The sequence below is a fragment of the Nothoprocta perdicaria genome, unplaced genomic scaffold (assembly GCF_003342845.1).
Source record: "Nothoprocta perdicaria isolate Ctin4 unplaced genomic scaffold, notPer1 scaffold_13, whole genome shotgun sequence".
NCBI classification, from domain to species: Eukaryota; Metazoa; Chordata; class Aves; order Tinamiformes; family Tinamidae; genus Nothoprocta; species Nothoprocta perdicaria.
Genome location: NW_020454427.1, coordinates 6,730,053 through 6,748,539, shown reverse-complemented (window position 1 = coordinate 6,748,539; position 18,487 = coordinate 6,730,053). Strand labels below are relative to the sequence as shown.

General features: G+C 39.9%; 1 protein-coding gene across 2 annotated transcripts in view; it reads right to left on the bottom strand.

Moving 5' to 3' along the window:
* SORBS2 (sorbin and SH3 domain containing 2) overlaps positions 1-18,487 on the bottom strand; it is a 115,327-nt gene that overhangs the window by 73,627 nt on the left and 23,213 nt on the right. The window contains exon 1 of one of the 2 annotated variants that reach the window (XM_026033600.1): positions 14,948-14,995. The exons of the other annotated variant lie outside the window; for it this stretch is intronic. The gene's annotated coding sequence lies outside the window, so the exon portion shown is untranslated. Of the gene's footprint in view, positions 1-14,947; positions 14,996-18,487 lie in introns of those variants that run through there. 2 annotated transcript variants of the gene reach the window in all.

Here is an 18,487-nt window from a genome sequence, read left to right as displayed (position 1 = left end):
AGGAAGGCTGACTTGGTGGACTACAGCWGCATGCTGGCTTTCCCATGGCAAGACCCAGGGCCATCTTTAGGACTCCAGTCACAAGCTTTGGCTAGCAGAACTGATGAGTAAGAAGATGTTTGCCCTAATGTGCAAAAATAGGTCTGTTAGATGAATAAAACTACAGGTGTAACTGCTGTAGTTTCTCTAAAGGCTATTCCATGAAACCGGCCTATCTCTTACATACATTATCAAGAGATGACCTCAGCTGATCGCTGAAAACACCCTTGCAGGAATCTCACCAAGACTGGTTCTATTTTCTCAAAGGAGACYGCGAGAGCTTGTTGCAATTGCTTCTGTTCCTGAAAAGTCCTGAACGGTGGGGTAACTGCAGGGAACCATTCTGTCACCCCTTCTGTTCCACATTTATATGGAGCTATAAAAAGGGTTAGTGAGAAGTCATGAAAATTTCTGCCTCCCCCASTATGTTCATGGATGAAAGCTGCCTGTCTCCACTGCTAGAGACTGATTCCATTCCTGATGAGACCTTAGAGCACCCAGAGAGCTAAGGTAAGAGCTCCAACATCCAACCTTATCAAGATGAGCATCTCTCATACATTAAAGTGCAGATGAATCAGTACAGATGGGTTGTCCAATTACAATAAAAGTTGACTGGAAAATAACTGATTTATTTTTGTTTGTTCATTAGATCAGAGAGATCTATTATTACAAAACCTGCATTAGCTGGTTTACCCAAGGGGAAACAGATAGCTGGGATGCAAAGAAAACAACTTTCTTTATCCCACAGGAGAAGCAGAAGAAATCTTGGCCTATCTCACAGGAGAAGCAGAGGAGATTTGTGTTTGCAGAGGTTCTTTTACAAGGGGCAGCTAACAATCAGGAGAGCTTGTTTAGCAGGGAGTCTACTTCGTAGTTGATTTCTGGCCTGGGTGAAGAACAGATATAGAGGCTGGATATATGATGAAGGAAAKATCATGGATATCTGGACCATGTTTCTGCTGTGCTCTACTAAGTCACAGTCAGGGCTAAAAAGTTGAAGACCCTCCAATTCCACTGTGTTACTAAACTGATGTAGGAAATATCTGACATGCAGCATATTTGGCCTAGCCACCAGAATATTAAGATCATTACTCAAGGCTCTGGTGAGATCTTGTATCAAGAACAAGCACCAGCTCTCTCTCCCACTACTGCCAAGGATGTGATGATCCTCTGCAGGCCCTGTGGACAGTGCTAGGAGGGCAAAGGTGTTTGGGCCTGCACTGTCCCACCAACAACCATTGCACTTGCCATAGACAGAAGCTGAAAATTAGAAAGTGGGTGCTGATCGTGACAGCTGTAACGTCTGGAGCCCTCACGTGCACTGGAGTGCTGGGGTCAAACTTAGAAGAAAGATTATGTGAAAAATGTGGTGATCTCAAAGAAGGGGCCAAATCTGATGACACGGAGACTTCTGGACAGACCCTAAGCTGTTTTACCAATGGGCATTTTTCACTGAGGTGGCTATAAACCCAAGCCTTGCAGACACTGGCATTCTGCCTTTCCCCTTTTCTTCATGAAACACAGAAAAACTATTTGATGAAAAGAAAAGCAATCAAAGTCTACAGCAGGAAGACAACATGCTTCTAAATTAAGACCTCTTTACGGCAATCTTGGCTATTACATACAGAATCAGTAGGAAACATTTRAACAGATGCATTAAAATTGGTATTCTCAATTTAAACTAATTACCATATAATTGTGAAGGCTTTCTATTACATTTTTGGTCACTTCAGTGAAAAATTTCCAGCTAACATCATTGTTTTCTTTTGAGAGTTAAACAATCTCATATTGTTAATGTATGTGACAAGCATAGGGAAAATAGTCTTGACAGCGAAGATGGCTTATTTACAAATATTGCATTGTGACAACAGTTTTGAGTCAATCTGATTTTCTGCTTTCCTCAGGGTCTGGTGTGCTCACGGAAACCAAGGGGCTGGTGATGCCCATGCAGGGTCTTCAAAGGCAGAGCAGAAAACAGGAGTAGCAATGACTTGACTTACAGATTCTGCAGTTTGTGATCTCTGGTCAAAGAACTTGAGGCTGAAGCATTTATTCCTATTATAGCACATTTTTCACTAGCTGTGCATTCTTTTGACTAGCTGGTATTGAACATCTGTACTTAATTATACATGTGTAATTTGACTCTCATCTCAAAATACATCTTAGTTACTTCAATAGCAGAACCTTTTTCATAAAAGGCAATTGTGCAAGAAGAATACTATGAGTGTTGTTCAAGCAGGCAGGATTCTGCATATCTTACAGCAGACTTTTACTGCAACAAAAGAGGACTGCTACTTTTATACTCCGCAACCGCTTAATAACTTTTACCTTACAGGAAATTTTATTAATTCCAGTATAAAGACAAACAAGGAGTCCCCCTTTTGAACATAATTCATATTTTTCRCTCTTTTCCTGAGGCATCTATTATTGTTTTTAATAATATAAAAACATTCAGTGAAGGTTATTTTTGGTTCTTACTTTTGGTTTCCTTTGTTGCAGTTTTACAGGAACTCTGTTCAAATTAACTTGCTCTTTAGGTTGGAAATGATTTAAGATTATTGTATGGGTGCCTGATGCTGATGTATATACACAGCACATCAGCAAGTGAGTGCTTGAAAAGGAGGTGGTGGGAAAAACTATTGCTCATATTGACTAAAAGAAGTCAGACTTAGGGAATTATAGGTTTCCTCAAAAAACTCAAAGGATTTTTTTCCTTTTCATATGAAGCCATTAAACATATTTGTGCTATAGCCTACCCAGGGTAAATTTGTGGAGTCACCACAACTGCATCTCTAATCCACAGATTTATCCTAACTTACTAGTGCCAATGAGCAATGGATAAAGAGTTTTCACATGGAACTGATATCAGAACRGAACACCACAGGACTCTCTTAAGCCAAAACTTCCAACATTAGATTTTATTAGTGCAGATGCGTGCAGAGTGAATTCCTAATAACATTTAGTCCCAAACATTTTTCAGAAGTATACACTTCTGGAAATATATTTCAAGGATTGTATTTTCCAAGGTGCCAAACTGACTGACTGCCTTTCCTCAGAGGTGACCTGCCTACAGTCAAGCCACAAATTCTGCTCAAGAAGAGGTCATGAGGAGAGCAGCACTAATGTCCACAGACACAATTCAGTAAGAGGAAAAAAAACCATCTGCTTTCRGGGCACTCCCAGTACTGAGAACTCAGCAGATGTTTCCTCTGGCAGTCTGAAAGTTCTCTCATCAGGTAAACTTAYTTGTTAACACATGCATGGAAGAGGCCCTGTCAGGCCAGCCAGAGCTCAGAGAGGCAGCCCAACAGGCTGCTTCTCCCTGGGGGAGCAGCATTTCTGCTCAGTGAGGCACTGATGCTCCAAAGAAAATCTCAGTATCCAGATGCCCAGAAGACAAGGCTGTTTATTGTGTGTCTTTAGTTCAACATTTCATTCACCTTTTCTGTGCCAGTTTTCTTSTCAGTGGCTACTGCTATCTGGTACCATGTTTGATGCACAAGTTTGAGATSACTTTCTAGAAACACAGAAGCTATACAATGAAGAGCCACCAAGAGCCAACTTAGGGCACACCAATCTTTCCACCATGAGCAGGTGACCCATCTTTTAGGGAATGCATCCGTTCACATATGTGCCTAGAACTCAGCTTACTATGTCAACTTCTCAAACATGCTTTAAAATTTAACCCCAAATCTCTGCAGGAAGACCAAGAAAATTAGATGTAGGATGCCAGGTTTATTCATCTTTCTCAAGACATAAACCCCAGGTAACATTAGAGCTGTACTCTTGTTTAAAATGCATTGTGATATTACACTTGTGTTCACTGACCCTCTGCATTTAAGAAAAAACATAATACAATTTTATTTTTGCCACTTATTTCAAAACCTTTTCAAATGAGTAGTCACTGAGTTTCCAGTATCATAAGTAGAACTGTCAATTCCTCTATGGATACAAGAYAGTAAATGCTGCATTCCTGCTACTTTCTACTGGGTAGGAATTTGAGACTAAACATGCATAAACCTCCATCTGAAAATGCATTCTGTGGATATCTCAGTACTTTCCATGAGTCAACACCACTACCATCAGAAACAGTGGAAAGAGTGTTCACTCATGAAAAAACTATTTCATAGTTTTTGCATTTTAAAACATGCTTAATTACTGTAAAATAAATAAAAATACTGTAGGTATTTTTAAASAGGGTTAGACCAATGTACAGGATGACATAAGACAGCATAACATATTCTTAGYAAGTATGCTGAAGTATCAGGATTCATTTTTTAACTTTTTTAGTAACATACTCATAAAGACAGGAATAAAACCTGGGTAACTTAGATGAACTAAAATATTCCCGTAACATTTTAATCTTTGTTATTTTTTAACAAAGTTAATATGATTACACAGAGTAACTTACAGTATTCTTAACAAGCACTTAAACCTTTTGGCCAATTTCAGCAAAGTTCAACAGAGAAGTAGAGGTCTCAAAAAATTAAAGGGCAATAAGTTTTGCAARAAATTCCCATGGATAATACAGACCATATCAAGGTCCAGCTGAATAAGATACCCTAACTCTATAAAATGCATGTGRAATAGAAAGTAAGGTTTCGGGGGCTGTGGGTGCCATGAAAAAAATAAAAGCTCTAAGAGAAGGTTGAACCTCATCAGACACAAGACAGCTTCAGATAACAAAGGGGTAGGCCCATGGTGTCAAAAAAAAGGCACAAACTGGACCCAAAGCAGTATGCATTTTAGAAGTATTTGTGTCCATCTCCTGTATGGCTTTTCTGACCACTAACCCACCTGGAATGCTGAACTGCCTTAGTGTGATTCAGTTCAGAAGACAGTGTTCACATTAGCAAGGAACAATGAATTTCTCAAACAAAACTTGATCAAAAAACATGATGATGGGGCATGATCAGAACACCTTAATTCAGATTAGGAGCTTAGCTTTGAGGCCACAGCTAAAGCAGGTTCCCCAGCTGCCAGGCTGCATGGAACAACAAGCCTCTCTTTTGCTCAAGGATGGAGCTGCAGCCTTGCCCCCCTGTACATGACACACACGAGACTTCGACAACAGATCACATTGTAGATGAGCAGCATTACGCTCCAGTACAAACCAGTAAAACGCAGCTAAAGCCACACTTGCCTCCTGGCACAGCACAGCTGCTCAGCCCYTGTAATATCCTGGCTGCAGAGCCTCAATGACTCAGACACTGTTCAGATGCTTTCAAGCAGCTCAGATGCTATAAACTTTTATCTTCCCTCCTGACAAGCTCATTAAAATAAACAAATATGTCAACAGACTGCTTTATACCATGCTACTGGTCCAAATCTTAGCTTTTATTTCTCTATCCATCTGAAAAATCTTAGTGCTTCTTAGCACAAGTACAATCCCATTCAAGGCTTAACTGCTTACAGGACAGTATTTAGTAGCAGCAATACTGTGTGCTCTTAAAACACAGGAAAAAAAGCCGTCYACACATCAAAACCGAACAACCAGCTTGGCAAACTTATTTGCATCTTTTACAAATATATTTCACACTTTCCCAAACTGCATAATCAGAGACTTTCATTTCAAGTAGCTAATGATTCCTAACTCAACAAGAACATTTAGGATTTCTTTTTAACTCACCCTTCATTGATTCACACCAAATGATGAACAGCACCCTGTTGAAGTGCACAAAGCTTAAACATAGTGGTATAGCTCAAGTAAACAAGGAGAGAAGGCATAAAAAAAGGCTYATCCTTCACAAACTTGAAAAGAAAAAGTGATTTTTCAGTTGCAAAGAGACTACTGTGTTAGAGCCAGAAAGGGAACAAAAAAACACATGAGAAGCCTGAAGGATAATCCCCAATATGGGAGGAGCTGACAAATGACTTAAAAGCAAACAAGAACCTACAAAGCACCTATGAATACACTAAAGAGACCATGAAAGATAAAAGATAAGGTCTTGCCTCAAGAGCTATGGGATGCTGACCCTTGATTAATGTTCCCTACCTACAGTGAGAGCATATGCGATAAGGCAAAGTGAAAAACAAAAACAAAACATAAATCCTTCCCCATAACAATGTAGGTTAAGAAATGTCAAGAGACCAGCCAAACCAGAAGAGGTTACTGGATCAGACAACATGGGCTGCAKATACTTGAAATAATCAAATAACAAGCAATAACTTACTTTCTGCCTGAACATATTTTTTGTGAGGTCAAATTTACATTTACCAGATTTAACTTTACTAAGCAAAGCACTGATTAGCAGCCCCCACCCCGTTTCCTCCAGCAACTACAGATAATGTATTTTTACTAGTGGAGTAAAATCTTGACTAATTCAGTGCAATATTTTATTATGATCATTCTATCTCCTTATCCCTTCTCAATTCATGCTTTTACATACACATATCCATTATTTTAATATCTGACTTTCCAGTCTGGTGAGAAATCATCATACAACGCACTGTCACTCTTATTCTTACTGCTCRCACAATGAGAAAGAAATGGCTCCATACATGGGTTCAGGAAGGCCAGAGATAAGATCATCCTTTATCAACATGAAATTGTTGCTTCTCATTTCTGTAAGTTGAATAATAAAACAGGCTGCAAGCCATGCTGTGTATACATAACAACCTCAAGAATATTTAAATGGAATTCTTGGGCAGCCTGAAGACTTAAGTCAAAGACCATGCACAATGCAAAAAAAAAAAAGAAAAAAGTTAAGAACTTGTCTTGAATATTTGCAATTTACAGAAGTCTTCAAAACTAGTCAAACCCTCGGTATTTCTCTAGTGAGCATGTTCTCCCTGAGCATTTCTAGAGAAGCCACATAGATTGTATATAAAAGATGCAGCTATGAGCAATTTTTTAAATTGTATTTAAAGAATTTTAGCAAAAAACAAGCTTTTAATTGCTTTAAAAAGCCATGTTTAAGTTATCTGTTACACTAAGAATGATGTTTAGCCCATAAGGATCTTCACAACATGTGATAATTATCCAGCATATAGCTTTAACTTTATTATAACAACTGAAACCAAGCAAAGACAGAACTGTTAGTTGCCTTAAAACATTCATCATTACAATAGCTTGGCACTTCCACACATGAGCTTTAGGTCAGAAAGCCACTGCATCCTCATTTGAAAGAGAGACCAAAGATGAGAAAGATCTAAGTAATTGAACTGACAATACTTGGGGCCCAAATTCTTAGACTACTTTGGATGGCACTAACCAAACTTCCTTCCAATATCAAACTCTGCATACAAGTGCTCAGCACTTCCACAGATGTAGTTTAAGGTCTGTACCAGGCCCATAAAAACAAGGACCAAGTTCAGAATTGAGAATTTAGAATGGGGAAAAGGGCTGGGTGATCACCCAGCAATGCAGAACAAGGGCACAGAGTGCCTGATATTGGGAGACTTCTGGGGACCATCTATTTCAAGCCCTCTCACRCAGGGTCACCTGCAGCACCTGGCCCGTGATTATGTCCAGACAGCTCTGAAGTCGCTGCATGGAAGACACCACAAGCAGAGCAGCCTGATCCAGTGCTCAGGTCCCCTCACAYGGAAGCTGCTCTTGCTCACGGTCAGGGTTTCCTGCGCCATGGCCATGCGGAGTGCCTGCTCCCACTACTATTGACTCTCCTATTTCACTCCCACTACCATGCAATCTCTTTTGAGCAAACGAAAGAAGGATCCACAAAAAGCCTACAAGAGGCCACTTCATTTTTATTATTTATTTTACACAACTCTAGTTCCATCTCCCAGTAGCTGAGGTCAGGCCTGAGCACCTGCAGTAGTAGCAAACTAAGACACAACAATTCCATCCATATAGCACAGAAAAAGTAAAACACAGATAGCTTTAATTATGGCATTTTCCATTCTGCAGCCTCACAGCGCAAATGTAGTTCTTTCTTACATCATTTCCTAGATTATCTTTTCTTCCAAAAGAAAGAGGAAATTCAGGAGTTTGACTGGCACCATCTCAGCACTGAATGTGCTGGTATCACTGCACAAGTCTCCATCTTTTCACCTAACAAAGTTAGCAACTGCAGCAAACTTTGAGCTCTACACTGTAAGCCCTAGATTCCCTCCCTGCCAGTCCTACCTTTAACCATTAAACTCGCTTAAATCTCCAGTTTTACTGCCAACAGCCTCCAAACCAAACCCTTCTCTGCCTCCCATCCTGCCTCCCTCTGCCAGAGACAATTTGTCAGTCTATTGCTCTTAACTCCCCTCAGGCTTCAAACAACAGGCAGCCGTTTCCACTTCAAAGACTGGTCTGTAGAGGGTCTAAAAGAACACAAAATCGCCACCTTATTTTCAGAGGGCTCCAGATTCATTGTGAAAGCAATTACACTAATAGTCCCACTCGGTCCCTACATTACCCTCAGCACTCAAAGGCATTCAAGCACTCAAATCCAATTTTCTGTTCATGTGCAGTGGGAATGAATCTTCAGAGATTCTGACTTTGTCAGCCCTCTGCTTTTTCAGTAGCATACAGAGTTGGGACAAGTTGTGTGACAGCAGGTAAAGCCACATTCTCACAAAGCTGTGTTTAAGTTCACATCCACATTGCCACAACTAAGCCTATAACCTTGCTATGCTATAGGTGAACTTTTTCAAAGCTATCATATCATCTGTCATTCAACCCAAACCAGGAACCTAAAATATGAAATGCTGCATGACTTCAATAATTGGTATGAACAATGAAATATTTCAATGCAAKATTTTTCATCATGCAGTTCTGCACATAATATTTTGCAGTTTGGGAGTCAAATTTCTTTCAACAGTGTTGTGACATGTTGCCTGTTCTGCTTTAACAGCAGTGAACTTTGCCAAGGGTAAGTCCCCAGGGTTGGGGAGGCCCATAGAAACCCTCAACTGACTCTCAGTGGCTTTAGGCCAAGTCCCAAACGAAATGTTGTCTCAAAGTTATCAGATGAGTTTCGATGTTCCTGCAATTGTTCTCCTAAGGTGCCACAACCACTACTGAGGGAGTCTTTGTTCCTCATGCGAGTGTCACACAGGGAGTGCCAGTACAAGGGACTGCCAGGTTCATGAAAGGTGGGAATCAGTTCCAGGCCTTGCTATGACACCAGCTCTTCAACCTCATTAGGCACAGGAGGGATAACAAAAGAGGATAGATAACATGGGTGTGCCACAGCACATTTGCCTTCATGAGTTAACTCCCYAGTTAATTTAACAAAATTTGAGGACATTAGTTAATTAACCTGGTAGCTGTAACATTTTTGAAGCTATTTTTACARTGTTTAGTTTTCTTTCCTTTTTTATTTGACTACAGTAAGTGCCATTCCTTTAGCAGATGTTCTCAGTTCCCACACACTTAATTATAGTTTCATAACTACAGTCACCTATCATACCATGGACTGCAAAGTGTCACTTTGAAAGGTATCTTCTTGATGATTAGATGCTGCTACCGGTTAGGGCAGAACCTCTCAACCCAAACTCACACGACAAAGAGATAACCTCTATTTTGGGTGAGTGCACACAAATACAAACATACTGGCACACTGATTTGGTTTTTAAACACTAAAAAGAAATATCATTAAAGGGCACTCCATTATTTCAACATACTAGGGTGGCATAAGCCACTAAAAAGCATTCATAATAATTTTCCCCCTGAAAAGCTATTCAAATAGCCCAAGAAATGGAAAACTAACTGAATAAATTTCAATGTGAACAAATTAGAATCAGAAAGCTAGAGATTTTGTAAGAGACCTTCTTTAGGTTCAAAATAAATGAAAGGGTAAATAAATTCTATAATTTTTAATAAAACTAGCTGCTTAAATGTGCTATAAACTTCATTTGAACAAGTAGTCTTAAATTCATTTTTTTTCTAGCACAAAGCTACCAGCAAACAACAGAGAGGGAGCACCACATACAAGGTGTATCTGTTGGTCAGGCCTCTACTCTTTCCCTTCTTTCACTCGGAGCTAGATTGAGGATCAGGGTTTCTCCAGAAGATTCGACTATTTCTTATGCTGAGGGGAGCAGCCTGCAGCCGGGAACCGGGGAAGCCCTGGACAACAGCGCTCGCCCACATGGCTCCTCACRGCTCCTCCCAGAGGGAACAGCCCAGGAGCCTATGGAGCATCTTCAGTGTTGGCACAGGAGAAAAGGCAACACAAGGATGTGCAGATATGACCATTTTTACTCCCAGAAGCCCCAAGCATAAGTCCTTATTTTATACTGAATAATTCTGCAAATGCATACATGAACATTATTTGCATACAGATGGATCTGCAGGGCAGATAAGTAGAGATGCAAGCTGCTGCCTTAAAGGATCAGGCCAATCAATCAAAGGGCCAACATTAAATCAATGCTAATGAATTTAAAGAAGCTTAGAGTTATTGATATTCACCTGCACTGTTCTGGTGAAAAGGCAAGAGGGTTTAAATGTACAGTACACCTATTTTTAAAAGGAACTCCTCTCCTCCAGTAAAGAAATTAAGATAATTAGTTCTGAAGTCTTACAAAGCCATGAAGTAAGCCTATCCATGCAACTCTGGCAAACTCCTCAGCTTAACAAACTGAGAACACAATTGCTTTCTCTGTTTCTCATGCCAGGCACTGGTGCTGCTTAGGAAGCAGCATACAAGATACCTACAAACCTAAAAAATGCAATATCAGTCAAAAAAAAGGACCACCGCAAAGCAATTACCTTATAATTAGCCTGCAGTACTATCAGCTCTACACTTGAAAAACCGGTATCATCTTTAGGAAGATGTTCTATCCTACTTTTAAATAAAAAGAACTCAGGAGATGATCTCTAATCTAGTGGACTAATGAAAACAAAGCAATTCTGAAAACTCGTGGAGATATATATTTTCATATATATATAAAAAATAGTAACATAATTTGCTTGTGAAGGAATTTTAATTACAACACATGAATGGTCTGATCTTTTTTCAMAAAAGAACCAATCTATTTCTGAGCAACGAAGAGGGCAAGTGATTTATACTAGCTCTGACACCTAAATTGTGTCGCTTCTTCCTACTCCACATTCTTGCTAAAATTCTCCTTTTCATTACTTATATTTGCTATTGTTTTTCTAACCTGTCTTGCCCTATCATTGTTTTTGAAGGGTCTGGTGTTGAATAGCTGTTGTCCTACCTTTTTTTCTCCAAGTACCAGCAATGACATGACTGCAGCATTTCCTAGATCAAGCCACTTCTTGGCTATGGCAACAGTCTCTTTTGGCCTTTCAGCTGTAACTTCATCTACTCCATCTCATCCCCTTGAAGCCTCCTCTCTTTCTAAGAGTCCTCTTTCCAATGTCTGTTCCTCAAAGATTGGATGCTTCTTGTTTAACATTACTGGTAGTGCACATTCAGATAATTCCTAATGGGTATTGTAGAGTTTAGTAAACAATGTCAGAATTAGTCATACAAAAAAATGATTTGGCCCCAAATTACTATCTTCCTGAAAGATCCTGTTTTCATTTTCATAAAATGAAATGTTTTATTTTAAGGCTAGACTGAGGTTTATGAATGTTAGCTTACAGTAAATGTTCCCAAAAGCGCAACACAAATGACATGTCTCAAAACAAACTCCCCTCAAACAAAGAAAAAAATCCAGTCTTTCCACTCAAATTGGAAAATCAGGACTCAAATTGGAGTCCTGATTTGGCTGAAAAGTCTGGAAGATTTTCTCAAATGTCAAAGTCTCTCCCGTAAAACAAAGTAGTACTTTCCCAACAATTTCTGCAACTCCACACAGTCCTATACCTTTGGTTAAGATGCACCTTTGCTTAAATACTGATATAGCAACACTCGCTTGCTTACAAGCCTATTTTACCTTGAAGACTTCAACCACACCAGGTAAAACAAGAGCCTTACCAGACATCTATACAGCAAAGATAAAACATTTKCTTTTCCCTGCTCTCTTGAGTTATTACAGTAAATTCCATCTCTCTGGCAGCAAATGCTTAAATTCCTCCTCCATACATTCATACATTTTTGAAGCCCCTGTACACTGCTTCCCACTGGTAATGCACTAATTGGACTTTGATGTTTTTGGTATACCTAACAACATAACTTGACCCATTAAGTGCTCAGGCAAGGGACAGTTGCTTCTGATGCGTTTGCTGGCTTGTGTCCAGCATGGGTGCTCAGGGTGACAATTACTTCTGAGAAGCCACATGTATACTCATGGCCTCACAGAAAAAGAGAAAAATAAYGACTATTTCAAAAAAAAATTCAAAGAAATACAATTAAGACAGCAGAGCAGGTTATTCTTGAAATAATAATTTGTGTAACATAAAAATCCAATGCTGTTACCAGAAAACTATCAGTACTCATTCTAACTATCAAGTAAAAATAGAAATACGTAGGCAACCTTGCTTGGAAAAYGGCCATATTCCAGTCATTAATCATACAGTAAAACCAAACAACATGGCTTTACTATAGGTTAGACATTAAAAATAAAGAAATGAACACTTTCATCTTTTGCAGTTGTTGAAAAGCTTAGAACAGGGACAGAAGTATACTATATAAACATACATTCAGCTGTGTTGTCTATACTAGCACAAAGAATACTATGAAATGTCAAAACATCAGCTATTTCCACTGATATTAAGATAACTTTCTGGAGCTCATCTAATAACTTAGAAAACTACTCAAAGTTTTAAACCTAAACTAGGTTTTATTCTCATACAGTGCAGCATGCAGTCAAGGCTCCTGTGTTTGCTGCTGTTACTGCAGGGAAGGATCTGAGAACCACTGTGAGATTAAGTGTTTGCAGTATTCAAGAAAGGTAACAAAGCAAATAAGCATTAGGAATCGCTATGAAGAACAATACTATAAACAATAAACATAAGATTACAGGGACAAGCTATTTTACTACCTAAACTCATTGGAAGATTTCATCCAGCAGAGCTAGAAACAGAAGGATGAAGAAACACGAGCTACTTGGTACATATGGGCACTCAAGAAATACCTACTGATCTGGTCACCACAATTATAACCAACTTTTAGAATTGTTTTACAGAAAACAGTCTTTATGTAATCAAATCCCACCCTTCTCTAATGCTTCAGATATATTTAGCACCAGTCTAAGATGCTTGGGTTTATTCTTCATTCACACAGTCTGGAATTCTCAAAAGTCACATTCAAGAACACTCCACTCCCAAGGGAAGACACTTTGTGGATGCCCTGTAAAGTAACCTATATGCTTGACCTGCACTCTGCTACAAATATGTACTGATTTCAGCTGAGCCATATCAGCAGAAACAAAAACCAGAGGGGAAGATTAGGCCTTAGAAAAAAATGTCTATTTACCAACCTATGACACTCTTCTGTTTTCTAGCCCTTCTTGGAAATAGTGAAGTACACAAACACTATGTTATTTCCCCACCTGCTGTAAATCAGTGCAGTCCAATTGACTGCAATCAGTGCAGTCCAATTGACAGTCAATAATGTTCTCTTGCACTAGTTAGGGGTCCAAACATTTAGTCATGGCACAGTTATTCAAATATTTCGGACAAAAAGACTCCTGTGTAAGCCGAAACTGCACACTGTGGAATTTCTCTCGCCACCTGCAGCACACAGGTTTTCTTGTTCTCCAAGACACTGTGTAAATACAAACTACTCTAACACATGAATAAATCATCTACAGTACCCACCTACTGGTTACAGTTCATGTTCTTGAGTAAATCAAAACTTGCAATAGTCTCTCAACATTAAACAGGACAACATTTTAAGTTTATATATWAAGACATATGAGGATACGTATTAGAAATTACACCCTTCTGACAGTAGAAAGCAAATRCAGGAGTTAAATGATGTATTGAATCCCACTGAACACGAACATGAGGACTGGCACCTGGAAGCMCCATGAAGCAAGACAGGTAACTTGATAAAATAATTCTGGAGTTTTGTCAGACAACTTACAGTTTTGATTTGCAATAAATGTAATTATAATCAAGGAAGAGCATTTGCCTTATTCTCATTTACAGCACATGCATATGCACTGATTCACATGAACAATATAGAACTGGCACTAGAAGCCTTCCAAGAATCACTACTACAAACCTAAAAAACCTCAGTCAAAAAATGCCACTGCTATTAAGTACCATTATAGAGCAATTCAATCACCTCTTCCTTCCACATAACAGCTTTTAAAATAGCTCACAMAAACTAAGTGCATCTCACATATTAGTGACTAGCAAATCCACCCAGRCTACCGAGGCAGGTATGGTAAATTCAATCTTCTCCCATTACAGAAGTACAATCTCCATACAGCCAAGAATTACTAATGGCYTGTGGAGACTTTATTAACGCAAATGGAGCCTGTTAAGAAGAAACACTTCTGTATGGGTTTTTATTAGAGAAACTTCGAGACAGCAAAGCTTATACACTATTTCCTCAGTACCTATGTAATTCCACAGTTAAGGAATTATATTCTAAGCTAACAGAGTCCTTTTTAGCTGTGTCTAACTTCAAGTGTCTAACTAAAGTGAGCACAGCTGTAAAAGTAGCTGAAGTAGAGAAGACTCCACATTTCTGTTTTTGGGGCACTTCTGTGCTCTGAAAACCTGAGCACAGCAAGCCCATACCCCAACTTCTCCTGTAATTTGAATACCCAAATTCCCTTATCTTGAGAGAGTTAACTATTATCAGAGTAACAAAATCTTAAACAGAACTTGCAGACTTGACTCTGTTTTTAAACCAAAATTGATCTGGCAACCTGCTACATAAACATCAACACACATTCAAGTAAACAGCACTTTTCTGAGCCTCTTTTCAAGTGGTGGAGAAAGTGCAGAACCCTCCTCCTCACACAGCCTCAGTCTGCTAAGGGATCCTTGAAAACTTCCATGCTATGCATGAAAGCTCATCCCATCTATCAAACCCTAGAGGACTAAGAAACATAAAATTCAAAGAGCTTTAAGAAAGAGGCCTACCTTGTCCTAAAGGACTCCTTGGCATTCTTTTTTTATATGCAGTTCATGCCCAAAGTGGCAAGAAAGTTAAAAGCATTAGCTTGTCTCAAGAAGGCTGGGTGAAGGAATGCCAAGCTAAGCTGTAGCGAGGTGCTACACTCCAAAGCCTCTCAAGTAAGTTTAGCAGCTACTTGATTTCATGGTTTTGCTTGAATGACTCACAGGCAGGGAGGACAGGCAGCAGCCTGGTGAGCGGTGAGGCAGGTCATTCCCAGCTGCTCCCATTGAGCAGCTCCGGGCCCTTTGCAGGCAGCCACGGACGCACAGCACTTCCTTCAAGGTCGCAGCAGGAAACAAACATGGGCGTAGCGGGACAAGGCCTCATTGTCCGCCACTTCCACCGGGGCCGACTCACCACATCAAGCCGATGTCACAGCYGCCGCCAATTCCCCCTAACCCAACAACTCTGCTGCTTATTTGCCTCYTTCCTGCAGCTATTTGTGAGCAAACTGATACAGAAAGAGTTTAACACCAGCACAGGCAGCCAGTGGCTTTATGAGGGTCACCTTCCCTGCACTGCTTTCAACAAGGCTGGTTAAGTGGCCAACACCAGGAGCCTGAGCCATTCAGCCCTGGCAGTAGCTTTGGACATGAGCTCACTCACACAGCCACAAGGGACAATCCAGGGCATATTTTAAATGAGCTTTTCTCTGTATTTAGGCTGCTACAGCTTCCTTTAAGCATAACAGATTCCAGAGTAAATTAATTATTGTTTTAGATACTTATTGTTTTAGGTGCTGGATTCAACGCAGGATATTTGGATTCATTTCTCAGCTTAGAACAATGAATCAGTCTGTGACCTCTGGCAAAGTCTGGCATTCCATTAAAATATTTGAATGAAAATATTCTGACCAGGAAGCAGGAAAAAAAATGTGCTTACCAGAAATTCTGCATTGAACTTTGGGAATTTTGTTTTCCTTTGATCCAAAAGTCAGCTTRCCACTCTGATAAATCTGTCTCAACCCAAAAAACAAAGGAGTCCTTGCAAGAGCACATCAGTGCTCATTGGAGGTTTCACCAGAGGGACCAGCTCCACACTCCTGAAGGCTGTGGTGGGCACTAGACTGGGAAAAGTGACTGTTACAGTGAAGGGATCTCAAAGACTGAAAAAAGGGATCTCAAAGACTGAAAAGAACCTCATGATGTTCCCCAAATGAACACCACATTCTGCACCTGGGATGGAATAAGTCAATGCAGCACATGGAGCCTATAGGAAGCAGTTGTGTAAAATAGGACTACAGATCAGCATACACATCAAGCTGAACATCAGCCATCCACACACCTTGACAGCCAAGGAGGCTACACTAGCAAGAGCTTCCCAGCAGGTCAAGGGAAGTGATTATTCCCCTCATCTCACRTCCTGGTGAGGCTGCACTTGAAATACYGCATCCAGTTTTGACCACTCCAATATTAAACCGGTACTGAAACAGGAATGTCGCARAAGGTCACAGCATAGAATACATGGCATACATTCAGCCTATCTTCCATCATACCAAGAGCTTTATGGAGAACAAATTTCTTCTTGCAGATGTTAGGTCACATAAGGCTTCCTCTCATTTACTGCAAACTCAGCCCCATTCCGGGCAGGAGAGAGAAYGTGATCTCTGTAGAGATCTGTCAATCCCCATGACTGACATTCTRTGACGGATTTGGTTCTGGTAAGGTGCACTAATGGAGAATGTTTCACCTTCCTGTTATTTTACAGAATGGAAGTCCAGTCAGAATATGGGTTTTAAATACACAGAAGGAAACCTGTTAATGTCCAAGAGGAAAATAGAGGGAAATGTTTTTATGGCTATCTCTATTTAGAGGATCAGTCAGAACCTCAGCAGACAGAAGTGCTTACACCTCCCGCTGCCAAGAAATCACCCAACACTCAAATGTCATGTCTCTCATCCCACCCAAAAAAAACCCAATCAAAAACTCCTCACACAGGTGCATCACCTGCCTAAACACTAAGACTTCTATTTCATTTGTGCTGTGGTTCAGCCCATTTACCTTAGCAAATGTATTAAAATTTTGAAAATAATCAACAGAAGGTGTAGCACCAGTAGCATGACAATATTTGGGTATCATGATGGAACAAGGCACATGATACACCTGATAATTATGAATAGGTACATTGATTTCACAGGTGTATAGGTGTGTGAAAAGCTAAACATTTAACAGATGAAATGGCAGGCAGAAAAAAAGGACACAAAAAACAAGTGGCAAGGAAGACGCTGAAAACAGAAGGAGTAATAGTGTATTATGGGCGAGTACCTAGCAGATATCAGTGGGGAAAATTAGACGTCTAAACACAAAGCTCTGATCTGCAATGGAGTAGCTCCTTCAGGATCACAGACCACAATTTGGTTTCTGTAATTTTGCATCATCCTTTCTCTTCCTCACTCAACACACTTTTCCCAAAGACAGTTTGTTCATTTTCTTTCTGCAGAATCTTATAACCTTTCTCTGCCTGCATATCCTGATCCCTTTCCTTCCCCCAATCCAAATTAATTTCACATTACATGCAGCCAGAGCCAGATCACACAAATGCTCTGAAAAACCTCTCCAAAAAAGCTGTTCAACTAGCATCAAGTGAACTTAACAAAAMTCTTGCAAATAGTTTCTCAAAATAAATGGCCTTACAGCACTAAGTGATTAAACACATTACTAACAACTGCAGGTTGGGCCTGCAGTCCTGTTCAGACATGCCTTGCATCTCTGCGCTTCAGAAGCGCACAGTGTGACAGCTCCAGAGCTGCAGGCTTGAACAGCACTGCTGCTCTTGGCTATGGAAGTCCCTGCAGTGTTAAAAACAATGGTCATTCTTCTGCCTTTAGTATTAAAAARAGGATAACAGCAGGAGAGGAGGAAGAGCAAAAAAGAATTTTAATAGTCACCAAGAAAGCAGCAGTCAAGTAAATGAGCTGGGAAGAAAAAGAAAGGGCTTAGACATTCCCCAGAATGAGCCTGAAACTGGTGCATTGTGTAAAATTAGTAGAGTGAAAGTGAACACTGCAGAGATAAGGAATAATTGCATTTTATGTAGCTTAGCTTTAGAATACAGATTCTAAGTTTCATCAGTAAGAAACTGTACTGGGATCTGCTTATAGAACATTTAATCAATTTTAATTTATACAAGCTCATTTTTGGAAAGAAAAGATTTTGGCAAAATCTTTGGAAAGATTTTATTTTTTCAAGAATCATCTTTGAAAGAGGCAAACACGAGTTTCTGCAGAGAAGTCTTTAGAAGTCCTAATGCAGAAGAACTGAGATCTGTGATCAAAGACTACCTTCTTAATCACTGATTACTCACAGAACATGGTCTGTCACCAGGCACATTCCCATTGGGACCAATGTGAGCACCACAGGGCTCTCAGTGCTGCAGTCTGACAGAATCATCATACAGACTCACCCCAAGTAGCTTCAAAGAGACTCCTGCTCTTCTCCATAAAGATTCATAAATTTAKCAACCACAGCTCACACAGTGGCAACTGACTCCTGTTTCAACAGTTT